The sequence below is a fragment of the Bactrocera neohumeralis genome, chromosome 4 (genome assembly GCF_024586455.1).
Source record: "Bactrocera neohumeralis isolate Rockhampton chromosome 4, APGP_CSIRO_Bneo_wtdbg2-racon-allhic-juicebox.fasta_v2, whole genome shotgun sequence".
Taxonomy (NCBI): domain Eukaryota; kingdom Metazoa; phylum Arthropoda; class Insecta; order Diptera; family Tephritidae; genus Bactrocera; species Bactrocera neohumeralis.
Genome location: NC_065921.1, coordinates 17908954 through 17924271, shown reverse-complemented (window position 1 = coordinate 17924271; position 15318 = coordinate 17908954). Strand labels below are relative to the sequence as shown.

Genomic DNA, 15318 nt, shown 5'->3' with positions numbered 1-15318 from the left:
AAAAGTGTATGAAAAATTGGATTGAACATTGGCATGCTTGTGCTGGCATAGGAACCTATTTGAAGGCGATAATTAAGATAGGCGAAAATTTAGTTTTTTTTTCTTTACGGGTCATGTTTGATCAGTTGGTATTTGGACAACTTAAAACTGTTTTGATATGGTAAAACTAAAAAAGAAGGGTTTTAGACGTGTTAGTTAGAGTTGGAATGTAAATGTATGCTAGACATTTCTTTGAGCCATAAACCTGCCTAGTTAACAGTGCTTGAGCGGATAAAAATTCGAATTAGATAATTATGTATCTACTGAGAAAATAGGGAAATGAAAATTTCCAGAATTCAAAAAATGAATACAATTTAGTCTTCTTTAAAAAAGATTTTTTTTTTTCAAACCTTTTGAATTTTCCTTTTTTATATTCCTTAAATCTAAATCATGAAGCAAGTCTTCTGTTTAAGCCATTATGGAACTGTCTGTTCACTTTATGCTGGCCTTCACTGCTTTGGCGTCTATCGACATTACATAACTTAATGTGCAAATAAGTTCTTGCAAACCTCTACAGGCAGAGCTTAGAGCATACAATTAACATATTTAACACAGCTACAAATATACTCATGTTCAAATACATATATATATTATATATGTATAGAAAAGGTATAACTGAATATGTAAGTTGTATATGTAAGTTTATCTTGCCTACACTAACATTTGTTGCTGACATTAAAACTGATTTTGATATACATATATGTAAATAATATTGTGGACTGAATGTCACAACAAAAGTTAACGAACCGGGCATAGCACGCAGCACCGCAGAGAATGCATGCCACCGACCGCTCCAACATAATAAATAATAAATAAATAAATAAATAAGTAAGCAAAGAAAATATGCAAAAGGTCTACAGCAAGATGGAAGCTGGCAAATGAGCAAGCAAAGTGAGGCCGCTGAGAAATAGAAAGTTGACAAATAAGAGAATGAGAGAGGAATGGTGCATAACTAAATAAAAAGAATATATAAATAAGCGAGCAAACGAACTGACAAATAACTGCGCATAACTGCACACACACATACACATGTGTACGTGTGATGTAATCTGTATGGAGTTGACTGGCAGCGGGCTAAAGACCTTCGACCATTAGGCAGTAGGCGTCAGCTTGGTGGCTGTTAGGCGCACTCAAGCATAGCAAACAGTTTATTGTAGTGTGTGTGCGAGGGTCATAATCCAGCAAAACAATGCTTAGACATACTTTTACTGGTATACGCTTACAAAGCACACGCATAATTTTATATATGCGTTTGTATGTATATTTTTGTATGTGTGCCTGTGTCCTAAAAATAGTGTATTTAAATTTTTTCTTGCAACAATGCTACAAAGCATACATAGATATGCAAAGTTTTCGTAATATTTGCAAAAAAATTCATTTTTAGCATAAAAAATATCCACTGCGGCAGCGTTGACAAACGATATGCGCCTTGTTTGCATATAATTACCGCAAAAGGCAAATACGCACACACACACATACACATACGCAGCAGCATAACGTTTCAATAAGTTTGTGCGCGCGAATCAAGCTATGAATGCCGACCAGCATATCAAAATTGTTGCGTGCTATCGCAGAAAACAAAGCGAAAGCACAGTTGGTGCCACGGGGCGTATGAGTAACGAATTTACTGTGTGTGTGCAGGCAATGCGGGATTGGCAAGTTGGACAATTGACTGTGTGAATGACGAAATCCCACAAGTTATGCTGAATGTTTTTCGACATTTACGCACACACATGCAAACATATATGTATACCCACATATATATATGTATGTATGTCTATCTTTTACATATACAAAAATTACAAACAAAAAGCGGCATATTTCAGCTCTGTTGTTGTTGTTGTATCGGCAAAGTTCTGCTTTATTCCAGCTCTCGCCGCTGCTACCTTTGCGCTATACAAATTTACAACAGTATTCATGCAAACAACTGATAAGCGCACCGCCATTGCTTCATATGGTAGCCTGTGTGTGTGTGTGTGTTCATCTGAATTTCTACGTTTTTATTGTTTGTATATCTGGGCTCGTTTTAAATGCCCGCTTTGCGGTTCAATTAGCGCACAAACGTTGAAATATTTGCGCGCAATCATGTGTGGCATATCGAAGTCGCAGCACACGCCGCCGCCCTCAACCACCCGCACCAACCGCTTAATGGCGGTGTTTGGGGGAAAAAAATTATTTTCTAGTTTTTGTAGCTTTGTTTTGGTGTGCCATTGCCATATGGTCAACAGTTTTAAAGCAATTAACCATTTGGGCGCGCATACAGTCGTTGCTAAAAGTAGACAGATCAATTATTTTAAACTTCAACACAGCAAACAGCCACTTTAGTTAACTCGTGCGCCCAAAAGTACTAAACATTAGGCCACCAATTTTTATTTTTACTTTCCCTCATATTTTTCTAAGCTTTTACATACCTTGCCTCAAGCATTTTTAACTATGTTTGTTTGCTTACTTGCCGTATGATTGATAGCTTAACTTTGTTGCGCAGGCGCGAGCATTTGTCGGCATGCATGTGCCATAATTGAGTGATGCGTTTTATCGTCTGCTGTCGCTGTTGGCATAATTATGATCTATGATGACTCATAACAATGTTTTCCTAATACATATACAAATTCATACAGCAGTGAGTGGCTGTCGTGTACACTCTTATTATTACTGGCTGAAGCCGACGGTCTGTAAATCACTCAAATGAATGTCAGGAAAACTAATTATTGACAGTTACTGATGCTATTATTTGCGTATATATTCATAACTGTACAAGAGTTAATCAATTAAAACAAGAAAAAACGTTAACTTCGGTTGCACCGAAGCCAAATACCCTTCACAGGTGCATTTCTGTTAGTAACTATGTGTTCAGTTTGTATGGAAGCTATATGCTATAGTTAAACGATCTGATCAATTTCTTCGGAGATTACATTGTTGCCTTAGAAAATAACATATATCAAGTTTCGTGAATATATTTTGTCAAATGTGAAAGTTGTCCATACAAGAACTTGATTCCGATCGTTCAGTTTGTATGGCAGCTATATGCTATAGTTAACCGATCTGAACAATTTCTTCGGAGATTACATTGTTGTCTTAGAAAATAATCTGTACCAAATTTCGTGAATATATCTTGTCAAATGTGAAAGTTTTCCATACAAGCATTTGATTCTGATCGTTCAGTTTGTATGGCAGCTATATGTTATAGTGGCCCGATATTGGCCGTTCCGAGAAATGAGCAGCTTCTTGAAAAGAAAATGACGTTTGCAAAATTTCAAAAAACGCTAAATGACTCAGATCGACATACTGATCATTTATATATATACTTTATAGGGTCTCCGACGATTTCTTCTGGGTGTTACAAACTTCGTGAATGTTCAGGGGTAAAAAGAATGAAGAGAAGAGTATTTTGGATATATTTGCTAGGAAGTTGGTATTTTAAAGAATTTTTTGTCAGTAATTTTTGTTTGTTTGGAATTCTTGCAATGTTTTTGTATATAAAATTGCTAGAAGACAAGTATAGCGTCTACCAATAGGGATGACGTGATTTTGACAGCTCGTGGTGGCCATGTTCTTTTAGCGATTTGTGTAAAATATTTCCAGTATTTTCAGTACGTTTTGCATTTTCACCATGCCACGTTTTACTTTGGTACAACGCTTGGAAATTGATGAGATTATTGAGAAAATTCACGTTAGTCGGAAAATTCACAAATTCATGTTCATCGAAAAATCATCTTATCAGTTGAGATCACCAGCTGGCTCGATGGCTTCGCCAACAAATAAAATTGTCGTTTTTGCGATGAGTCGAATTCTCGGGTGGTTCAGAAAACGCCTTTGTGCCACATTGTGGTATGACGGCATCATCGCTCCTTATCGCTTTAGAAATGAGAAAGGAAATGTCGTTACCATCAATAGTGAGCATTATGACATGATGTTGACTAACTTTTTTCCTGATAAAATCGAAAGATCTTTATTTCCAATAAGAGATTTTAACGCCTCATCTTTCACGTCTGATCAGGGACGTATTTTCTGCAAGGTTGGCCACTTGTTAATTTTGGGAAACTCTAACAGCCGCCATGATCATGCGATTTAACGCCTCTTGATTATGTTCTCTGGAGATATGTGAAGTCAAAGGCTTACGCCAATCGATCAGCAATATTCGACGAGCTCGAAGACTAAATTTAGCTACTATAGCCAAAATTGCAGCCGAAATGCTGTACCGGGTCATGGAAAATGTGCGTAGATATGCAAACAAAGTCATGGTGGCCATTTGTTCAAAATATTAAAGAAAACTATAGAAATTCTTGCTTTGTTAACCGCAATGTATTTTATTACCATTTAAAACCCTATAAAGTGATATTTTAACAAGTCAATTAAAAAGTCAACGGCCAACCCATATTAAAGCAGAGTTTTTTGGCAAAATTCGTTTCGAATATACAACAGCAAAAACAATGGAACTCTTTAAGGGAGAAACACTAATTTTAGCAACCTTCCACCTTTTGATGTCATTTTTGTAGTACGATTTGTTCTATGCTTCAAAATAGGTTTCAGTTTCGGCAATCATCTCTTCATTAGACGAAAACTTCTTCCTAACGTTCATTCTGTTGAGATCTGAGAAGAGCAAATAGTCGCTGTGAATTAGGTCTGAAGAATATGGTGGATAGATTTTTTCATCGTTTTCAATGCCTTGTCTTGGTGAAAAAGCACTTTCTTCTTCTTCACATACGGTCGTTTTTCGGTAATTTCTTCCTTCGAACGGTCCAATAACGCTATGTAGTAGTCGCTGGTGATGATCCTGCTTTTTTCAAGGTAGTCACAAAAAATTATGACATGAGTATCCCAAAATACTGACATCATTCCAAGCTTTCTGCTGCTTTTTCGAGCTTTCGAGCAGGCTCATCGTGTCCAGTCCACTAGGTTGACTGTCAATTGAACTTCGAAGTGAAATAATAAAGTCGCGTTTCATCCATTGTCACACATCTACCCACACATCGGGCTCATTACGCTAGAACATCTCCAAACACTGCTCCGAATCATCAACTCGTCATTATTTTTGGTCAAACGTGAGCTCGCGCGGCACCCACTCTGCACAGAGCTTACTTATATAAAAATACTCGTAAATGATACGTTACAAACGTTCAGTTAATATATTGAGAGTGCATGGTATCTCACTTTACGTTCATCAAAAACTGTTTTGTGAACTTTTTTAAACTTAGAATACCTATCATTGATGATTGATTTTCCTATGGCAGTGTCCGAGAACTCGTCATTAAGCCAAGTTTTTGCCTTCGAAAATAAATGTTTTATCACTACCCCAAACTCCTTTTTATTCATTGTTTGATAATGATTACTCAAAATGATATAATTAACAAACTAATTATTCAACGGCTATTTATACACGCGCCTTTTGAAGGCTAGGGCTAACTAATAACATGCATTCAATTCTAGTAGCGCCATTTATGTGTGAGACCGGGGACTTTTCAATTGATCTGTTATTGGCCCGAATGAAAAGTGTTTCACAGCCGTAAATTTTCTTATTTGTTTATAAAGACAACATAAGGTTTTTTCTGAAATCTCGTTAGTAATCCTATAGTTTTGTTGCCTTTTTGCTATTTTTCAATAAAAGAACTGTTGGAAAATTCGTATTTTCAGATTTGCGCCAAGATGTAGGCAACAGTTTTTACAGCGTTCTAAAATATCACTATTTGCCTTACATATAAATATATATTTATCAATTTTTTTTCCTTACCTTCTTCTGAATAAATCCTTTCGATTATGAAGAATTATTACGAGTTGAAATTGAAGCTCAAACTTAACACTTTAGGCACACTTAAAACTTACACTTAGAGCTTTAGTTAGTTACAGTTGCTGTTAAGATTTCTGCCATTATGGAAGGACAAATTAATAAATCTGAAAAAAAATGTAAGTTCTATTTATTTGTTTTTGTAATTATTGGGATATATTTTTAAATACGAGTATAATCATAATTCCAGCTTACAAGTTTGTTTACTTTAATTAGAGTTAGGATTTTTAGTTTATTTTGTAAATAATTTATGGCATAATTTTTTTTGTAATGACTTTGTATAGTACGCTTAAACTTTAGATAATGCGAAATAAAATTAGTAGGTTTTTAAATTTCATATTTTTTATTGTTTGCCACTGAAGCGATAAAATGGGAAAAAATTTAAAAATATCTAGAAACTTAGTATACGTCCTTCTGATACAATGGGAAAGTTGATATTCGTTGTGGATGTGTTCACAGTACCATTGAAGCTGAAAAATTTGGCATATTTCATATTTTTTTTAAATGACTGTGGACCAGCGCTCTTTTACCATATTAGCGCATATTATTTTATATATTTTTATATTTTCCCATATATTGTTAAATTTTTTTATTTGAATTACAATTATTTTTATACTTTTTAAACTTTTTCCCTAATACTGGTATAATATCAGTTGGTACCAGAAATTTATTTTTATCATTCCCCAACTCAAACATTCCAAATATTTTACTAAAAATCCGCTTGATTTTAAAGTAAATAATTCTTATGCCAAGTAAATCATATATCATACAACGTTTTCATAAAACAATTGCGCAGACTTTCCTTATTTATTTAAGCAACAAAATTACAACAACAACATATTATTCACAGCAACCACTAAGCGGCAATACTGTTACTTAATACTCGCAGTAACAGAGGCAAATACATATAACGGTGGTTCAACGAGCTGCGGCGTGTGGTATCACTGAATATTTTGTTAATGAAAATCATTCGCGGCAGATAAATCTGTTTGTTTGCTCATGATAAGATAAGCATTGGTTGTATTTGTTGTTTTATTCATATTGTAGCAATGTAACCCACACGCATCAACGCGATAATGGGTAGAAATATATGAATTTATTTTATATATTAACAATGGAGACCCTTTAAAATATATACATAAATGATCAGCAAAACAAGTTGAGGTGATATAGCCATGAAAAAGGTACCTCTTTCCATATGCCAGTATATTCCCGAACAGTTCTCTCAGTTTCAGATATCGCACGTCTTTTTCCCCCCAAGAAGCTGCTCATTTATCGTAACCATTGATATCGGACCATTATAATATATAGCATACATACAAAGTTATTGCTTGGAATCAAGTGATTGCAAAATTTCTCATTTGATGAGATATCTTCAGGAAAATTTCCACTAGTTATTGTTAAAGCCAACAGTGAATTTATCGAAAACATCAGTTCAAAATATAGCTGCTATAAAAACTGACTGATCAAAATAAAGTTCTTGTAAGAAGTTTTTTGTTCTACATATTTGTTTTAAACAAAGCTCACAGTTAACCTCTAAGATATCTGAACCAAGAAAATGAGTTCAATAAGGTAAAGGAGACTTTAACGCAATCATCAAAGGTAATTGAAGTCAACAATCCCTTGTTCCTATCCTTAACCTCGCTAAGGGTAAGAAACATTGTTCTTTTGAAAGGTTGGTGTCTTCGCTAATGTAAACGAAATGGTCATTGACGCCGTTAACGGTCGTTGATCTAGAAAATGGTTGTTGCCCTCATTAAAGGTAAACAATCGGTTCTTTGATCTAGCGAATGGTTGTTGTCAACACTATGGGTCAACAAAGCAGGAATGGTTTTTGACCTTACTTAAGGTAAACAAAAGGTAACTGACCTTACAAAACTGCATTGACCTCAGAAAGCCTACGCTAAAGGTAAACAAGAAGTACAGTGACACCATAGGTCTTGGATCTAGGGATTGGTTATTGCGACGCGCTATTGGTAAACCAAAGTGGCATTGGGCTCGATATGGGTTCTTGTGTACCATATTTTTGCTTTTTTTTCAGGTAATAATGTGCCGTTGTATCAAATTAAATGATTTTATTTGGGGAAATACTAGTACTAACAGTACTATAGTATAGTACCTATTTTTAAATTTTTTGTTGCAAAAATAAATTGTTTTCATGTACCTTATTTTTTTTTTTTTTTGATTTTTTTTTTTTCAAACAAAACCTTGACCAACACTGTCTTTTTTCTTCTTGCAGCCATGCGACATCATAGAGATAAGCACACGAGTAACCAAACAGAGTAAAAAAGTGATAGAGAAACATATCAAGAGATATGTAAAGGCCGTTTGTTGATAAAAAGTTCATAATTTTGTCTTCAAAATTTATGATGCAGGGTAAGTGTTGGCAAATAAGCGATATAATAAATTTTATATGATATAAAAAATACAAACAAATACACTTAATTTAAAATAATTAAAAGAAGGCTGAAGTATGAATAATTTTGATCATTTTGCGTCTCTGTGGAGTTGAATTGATTTCTCAGTATACCTGCATATTTAAGCCTTCAAGAGACGTAAAACAGATTGCTATTCTTTCATATATTATACTCCATATTTGTGAGGGAATATACTCAATATTTGAAATTTATTTAATTTATTTTTTGCATTTTCGAAAGTTTTGATCCGCAGGAAGTATAAAAATTATATTACAGTTTTAAACCCATATATTTTTAAAGGATTTTTTGTGCAGTGTTTTAAGGTTTATAAAAAGCTTCAAGTTTCCTTTATACTTATATTAAGAAAGTGCTTTTGCGAGAAGTTCTTCTTCGTTACTTAAATATAAAGAAAACATCATTCAAAAATCATCATATTTTGTTGGATGTTTTCTTCATATTTAAGTAGTAACATCCTCTGACTGTGCGAACGTGTCAAAACTGAGGAAACTGAGAGAAACTGAAAGCTTTACTCAATGAATACTCTGTCAAAACAAAAGAAGAGCTCCAGACTCTTAGTCACTGAAACAAGCATTTCAAAACGCTTAAAAGGGCCGGATATATTGTAAAACAAGGAAATCGGGTGTCATATATCAAAAAAGCTGCGTAAAAGCTCCACAAATAAGTCGTTTTTGTATCCGTTTTGTGGTGGCTGATTAAAAATGGATCCATTACGACAACCCTAGTGCAAAAATTATATGTGGAACTGGGCAAAGTAGTCAGCGGAAATGCAGAATATACATTTTAATGCTCTGTATTTATGGGATCAGAAGGTCGATCTATATTATGCCTTCATTATTGTCAAGAGCTAGCGGTAATCAAAGTTTATTAAATTATTAATAACTTTTTCATTTTGACATTGTACACCTCAGCCGAAAGATGAGAAGTACAGGGTGTCCCATTATATTCCAAATCTTAAATTTTTCACTAATAATATATATTCCCGTCGATCTAACAATCTACTTAAACAGTGGTAATCGAGTTATTATTTTAATAATTTTTTGGGTTTTATTGCAGCCGCAAAGATAAGTTCTTATAATATTTTTATTGACATATGTAATTAAAATGTATAGAAATTTTTGTTACGATTCTTAGTGGAAATTTTTAATGCAGCATGTAAAAATATTCAAAGTTTTATTTTACAAGTATATGATATTATAAATGTGTGGCTGAGTTCAGGATTCTCAAATAATATTAGCATACTTTCAAGCATGGAATGCCAAAGGAACATCAAGTAGGTTAGTAAGTTCAGAATTCCAAAATATTTCGTTTGTACTTTCACTTTTACTATGTTTCTTCATCATACATACTTTATGGTATGTCTTCCTCACTCTTCACACACACATAAATGCTTTACCGACACTGGCACCTGCGGCAGTTCGTTGTTAACACTACTTAGAAGGTTCTTATAAGCAAACTTATTGAATGAAAGTATTTTACGAAATATATAGCACACAAACGCAGTAAACCAAAAAGCTCCAACAAAGCCCAAATAACTGTATATAAAATAAGAATTGTTCAGTTACTAAAAACTGAATAGCTGAAATTGTTGCTGAAAGGTATGGAAAGCATGCGGAGGTATTTCTTTAAACACACATGTGCGCATTGTTATGTAATAGAAGGTAAACGGTACTATTTGGCCTCACACACTATTCCATACGCACACACACAGACATGTAGCTGAGACTAAGCAAGCAAGTGCTTTGGCGAAGGAAGGAAACTTGTTTTCGCAACGATTTCCGCTTTGGCCAGCGCACACGCACCTCTTCACACACATACATTTGTATGTATGTGTGTATCTACTTGTATACTTGTTAGCCAATGTACAAGTAGTTTACCTGCAAGGCAATTTGCTACAGCAACGGCATTAGCAGCAATTTCTCTGCGAAGGGAAAAATTTAGAAAAGCGCAACATACTTCAGAACCTAGAAAAAAACCGAACTATTTTTGAGCAACAGTAGGAACACGCAACTCAAGCAAATAAATAATGTATAACAACAACCCCGACTTTGTGTACTGAACTCTTGGAATTCCTAAGCCATTGTCGAAGTGGGAGTGGAAACAAAGAAAGAAAAAAGGAAATATTCACTCTTAAGTTGAGAGCCAACAACTTTGGTTACCTGTGCCATGTACTGTCTCCGACATTTTGTAACGAAAACCGCACCTGCCAGTGCAGGCTGGCCACTTCATGTGTTGTCATTATGTAACTATGTATGTGTGTGTGTTTACGTATGGCTATCTTGTTGCTTCAACACTTCATGTATCCGGTAGTAACTATGCGTGGCTCGTAAATGCGTTCGCGCACGTGAAGGTATGCCGGTGTTGTGAGTGTTTACAGTAATGGCCCTGTAGGAAAATTTGGAGCAAACAAAAAATTTTATAAACGGTTTTGTATACGTATACGCAATAGGTTTTGTTTGATCACTTCATAGCCATTCACTTGCTGTTTTTTTTAATAAAATTTTTTTATTAAAAATTTTAGTTTTTAATTTAAAGTTTTTTATATTTATTTTATTTTTTTTTCAAATATTTTGTTGATTCAAAATAGAAGTGAGTTCCTTTGGTTGTTGGATTTTAATTATACAATCAAAATATAATTAAAAAAAAATTAAGTGGCAACACTGTCGTATATTTTGCTATATAATTTAAAAAAACAAAAAAGGTGGCAATACTCCTTAATATTTTCATGAATATGCTCTTTTTAAGAACAAACTCTCAATAAAATTCTTTCATTGCAATGGAATAAAAAAATTATTGTTAGTAGATGGCAACCTTGTTTGATGCAATTTTCGATTTTATGTTAGAGATTTCAGTTTTATATACAACAAACAAATAGAAATTATATAAAATATTTTTAGAGGCAACTCCTCACAATTTTAGGAATTTTTTATAGTATTATTAACTCTTAGGGTATACTTTTTCTAAAATTTTCAAAACAAATTTATTTTTTTGAGCATATGTGTTAGATAAAAAAAAATTAATATCCAAAATAAATATTCCAAATTTTTATATTTAAAATAAATTATATTTATATAAAATAGAAATAGGTGGCAACGTTTATAATTTTTTGTGTGAATACGCTCATTTTAGTTCACCTAAGGTATATAATATACGCATTAACTAAATTTCAGTACAGTGAAAAATTTAAAAAAATTTTTTTTTGTGAGTAGGTGGCAACCTTGTTGTACAAAATTTTAAAAAGAATTTAAATGGTTTCAGTTTTATATTCAAAAAAAAGAAAAAATTAAAAAAATTTAAGCTGGAAACCCCACACAATTTAACAAAAACTTTAATTTGACATTCTTTTCAACTTTTTGGATTTATTTATTTCTGAAAATTTTAAGAACTAAATTAGTATGTCCTCCAGCTAACATTTAATGCGTTTTGTGCGATTAGCAACTAGCTACTCTTAACATCGAAATTGAAATTTTCGACTTCTCTTTTCTGACCAAAAAATTTCCAGCTGTTAGTTATTTTCTACTGGGCCTTAAGTGTTGCTGCTATTGTTTCTTTGTTGTTTGTTTGCTTTTGAACTCTTGTAACCAAAGCTGTTTGACATGCTCTCGCTCACATTCCTTATATGCTCACCCACACACATACACATATGCTGCCTCAAGTGTCACTGGCAGCATATTAGAAAACAGTTATTTTCATGTAAGTAAATTCTTCGCGTTAACTGTGTACCTATGCATGCCAAAGAAGTTTGCGAAATTCCCATGAAAATGCTATTACGCAGATATTCTAAAAAGTTTAGCTGTGCAGAGTGGCCATAAGCAAGAACTTTACGAAATGTTGTGTACACAGGTAGTATACATACTTATGTATGTATATATGTACATACATACATAATATAATTTAAGCGTAGAATGTAAATGATTTAATGGCAAAGACTTGAAATTTTCTCAGAAAGTACTATAAACGAAAACGTTAATTCTTAGTAGTCTCCTTATAAAAAAGTGGCAACTCTGTTTTTTTTTTAATTTCCAAGCAATAATTTATATTGAAAACTATCTAAATGCAATGCAACGGTTAGTTTAAAACTATTTTTTTTTTTGAAAATTTTGAAAAACAAAAATTTTTGTGTGGCAACACTATATTGAAAAAATGTATTACGTTTTTGTTTTTCAAAATTATTGTACAAGTTTTAAATGTACTAACAAATACCTTGAAGAATTTCATTACCCTAACATTTTAGTAATATCAATTAGATTAATATTTTAAAAATAAATGGCAACAATAAGGAAAGCTAATATTTCAAAAATCCCATAAATATAATGAGAATTAGAAAATATATGATTTTTTATTTATCGGTAAAAGTGAAAACTTTCTGGAACATTTTTATTGCGTTTGAGCATAAAATTTAAAACAAAATAATGTAGGCAACATTTTTCACCAACTCATATATGTATGTTGTTATTGAAGACACTACAATGAAAGGGTTCACTTTAGCTGATTGCTCAGCTTTTATATTAATTGAAGCACCTCTGCACATTACTTATTGTCAACTAATACCAAATGTTAAAATGAAAGTAAATTTATTAAAAATTAATTTCTGAGATTTTTTTTTTGCAAATTTGCATTTCAAAACTAGCAAGTCTTGTGTTTATTTTATTGCAATTATTTGAAATCTTTCAAACTTCTTTAATATATCTACTTCCTTTCTGTAATAATATCGCATTACTAATATACGCCTAAATATAGGCAATCTTACTTCTACTTACACACACATAAAAGCTGAGAAATTAATATATGTAAGTTACTTAAAAATACCTCAGGTGATAACTTTTCTTTACAGTGTGTAATAAAGAAAAAATGTATATAATATTTATAATGACCTTCACCTCTGGCTGCTTGGCTCTGCTGCAGTCGGGTGCCAAACACCGCTGTCAGCGCTTTATTAAAAGTTTCTGCTTTCATTAGCAGTGCTTTTGCAGCATATTTACATATATGAATATTATATATGTATATAAGAATATTTACTTAAGTAAATTGTGTGCTGATATGCTTTTATGAAACACCACTGCGTATGAGTAACAAGATTTCCGTGTATATTTCATATGCAAGCTTATTATAATATTTAGTTTCTTATTTATTTTCTAAAAAGTTTCGAACGCATTTATCAAAGGTTTCCACAACTTAAAGTTATGGAAATTTATGGAAAAATGTTTTCATTGTGATATTTGAGTTAGGAGAATCGAATGGTTTATATTAAAAAAAATTAAACAATGAGGAAGCGTGCTCTGCAGCTTTTTCAAAACTTTCCTGCTTTTCAATTTTAAAATTTTCTCAGTATAGAAAAATATTACAAACAAGCGGAAAGTTCCACAAATCAACTTTGTTTTGTAGATCTACAACTGCTTGTCTTCAGACGCTCAATTAATTTTTGCGAGCAACAAAATTTTATTTTTCTGCAAAGTCTACAACATTCTTGCAATCACTGATTGCTTGCTATTAACATTAAAAATATAATTAACGCTCCAAACAAGTCGTTGAGGCGTTTATTGAAGATAATGTATTTTATATGGGCCATACGAAATAAATGGCACAATCATTAGCTAGCAGTTTCAGGCAACTACAAGGAAATAAATAATAGAACTTTACTATTTTGAATAGATATTTGATTTTTCCAAAAAAATAAAAGGTTGTAACATTTATGCAGAAATAGAGAATATTATGAAATATATAAATTTTTCGTCGCGATAATCCCTTTATGTGTGCATACTTCAAAAGGAAGCGCTTTTAGATGTATAAAATTATATTATAAAAGCATTTGAAAAGTTATTGAATAAAGTTATAGTATAAAAATATTAGAAAAGTTGTATAAATCAAGCAAATTAACTAAAGATCTTCATACATTTTTTTTAACATTAATTTTTAACATTTCAGTTCAAGAGACTTTCAAATATTGTCATTAATGTGCCGGCCATCATCATTTACTGACAAATTTTTAAGCCTAAAAAATGTAAAAAACATTATTTATAATTGAGAAAACAATATTGAACACTAAAAAATAGTAAAACTAACTATTTCAATAAACGCATAGCTATTATTATGTATGCCTATCGATTTTTATGTGTAAGCATAAAATTACTCATACGCCATGTATTAATTGAATGGTGGAAAAATGTATGGTTTGCTATAATTTACCGGTACACTGTAGAATAGCTGATTAATAATGCAATAAGTAGATAACCAAATCAAGAATAACTGCCAATTATACAAATTAATTTTGGAAAAGGATATTAATAAAAAGTTATATGAAAAAAATTAATATTCGAAAAAATTAATATTCGAAAGAATTAATATTCGAAAAAAAAAACAAAATTAATGAAGAATATTCAAAAGTGTTTAAAATTAACGCGTGGCGTTCAAAAGTGTATAGCAGCCGTAGTCTGATACTGCCATCAAATTACACACACATAGCCAATTGACTGCCTAACTGCAAGTCATGCAGAAAAATTACGTATACGAAATGCCGCTCATATGAATTACATTTAGAGAGTTTAGGTAAAGTAACTAAATTAATTATGATTTTTTCATACATACTATAAGATTTTACAACATTTATATTCAATAAAGGATTATAAAAATATTTATATATTCAAAAAAGAAAAAAAAACAGTCAAAAAAATATTTAATTTTTTCAAAATTTTTTTTGGGGGCTAAAAGCTAATAAACTTTATAAAATAGCTTAAGCGGTTACACGGGTTTACGAGTTTCAAAATATCGTTTTTTTATTGTCTTATTAAATTCTACAACACCTCAAGAATATTGTTCTGTTCAAGTTAATCCGAATAATAGTTTCAGTCTTGAGAACTTGTGCGCTCGAGGTTTAGCTAGAATAAGTGCGCCGTATTTAAAGACGTTTTTCGTGAAACTTTGTTTTTGAAGCCGATTGCCAAGATTTCTCGAGAACTACTCAATCGATCTATATTAAATTTTACACAAGCCTGAGAGATACCATCTTTAAAGGCTTGGGCGAAGGATTTTTTTCGATTACAACTATTTAAAATAAAAAGATTG

General features: G+C 32.2%; 1 protein-coding gene across 1 annotated transcript in view; it reads right to left on the bottom strand.

Moving 5' to 3' along the window:
- Window positions 1-15318, bottom strand: part of LOC126756798 (diacylglycerol kinase 1) — a 197720-nt gene that overhangs the window by 162097 nt on the left and 20305 nt on the right. Inside the window, exon 2 of the mRNA XM_050470188.1 lies at window positions 5768-5928. The gene's annotated coding sequence lies outside the window, so the exon portion shown is untranslated. The remainder of the gene's footprint in view (window positions 1-5767; window positions 5929-15318) is intronic.